Consider the following 997-nt stretch of genomic DNA (forward strand, 5'->3'; position numbering starts at 1 on the left):
ATTACTAATTATATTCTATCTACTTTTAACACAAGACAACAAGCCAAATTTAATTTTTATATAAATAATAATAATTTAATTTATAAAAAATTTAAAAAAAAGATAATTAACAAGATCATCATAATATTAATATCATAGTTTTTTTTTTTTATTATAAGTTTTTTGTTTGACTCTGACGTTATACTTGTTACTATGTAATAAAAATGAAACAGTCAATTTTTTTTAAATATTTGAATATATTTAAACTTGAAAATATAATATATCACAAAGTAGTAACTATTTTTAATCTAACAGACTCTTATTCATCGTTACTTATTAGTAACTACTTAGCCATTATGCAACGTCAATTATCACACACTAGTGTCTACTGTCTATAAGTACACTAATCATTAAACATTTAACTTTTTTATATTACATAAAAGTCAAAACAGTAAGCACTCATGCAGACATAAGCTCATAACAATCACAGAACCATCGATATTATTATTGAGTAGGTATTATGTTTATAATATTATATATATTCAATGATATTAATATATTATTTACTTATTTTCAACTGTATTAGATTCAAGTGTTGATAACCAACAAAATAAACAACTGTGGTGCACGTGACACCAACCCACAGCCTCAAAAGTTAATTAAGTCAAAAAAAATACATTAAAACTAATATTTCCAAATTGTTCCAAGAAAGTTAAAAATTTTCAGAAAAATTGCAATGAAAAAGAAATTGTTCATATGAAAATTGTCAAGCTCACATCTCTAGCGTACAATATTTGAATTGATACCTATCCCTATGAATGTATTATATAGATACTAGGTAGGTACGCATATATTATTATGTTCATCTGAATTTTAGGTATAGGTATAGGGGGCGAGACACTTTTCGACCAAAAACGTACCCTTCCCTTTTCGGCCAAATTTTGAAAAAGGTCGATTCCCTTTTCGACCAACAAATTATTATTAAATAATAATTACCTATAAGCCTTTATGTAGAAAA

Source organism: Acyrthosiphon pisum, unplaced genomic scaffold (assembly GCF_005508785.2).
Source record: "Acyrthosiphon pisum isolate AL4f unplaced genomic scaffold, pea_aphid_22Mar2018_4r6ur Scaffold_21454;HRSCAF=24031, whole genome shotgun sequence".
NCBI lineage: Eukaryota > Metazoa > Arthropoda > Insecta > Hemiptera > Aphididae > Acyrthosiphon > Acyrthosiphon pisum.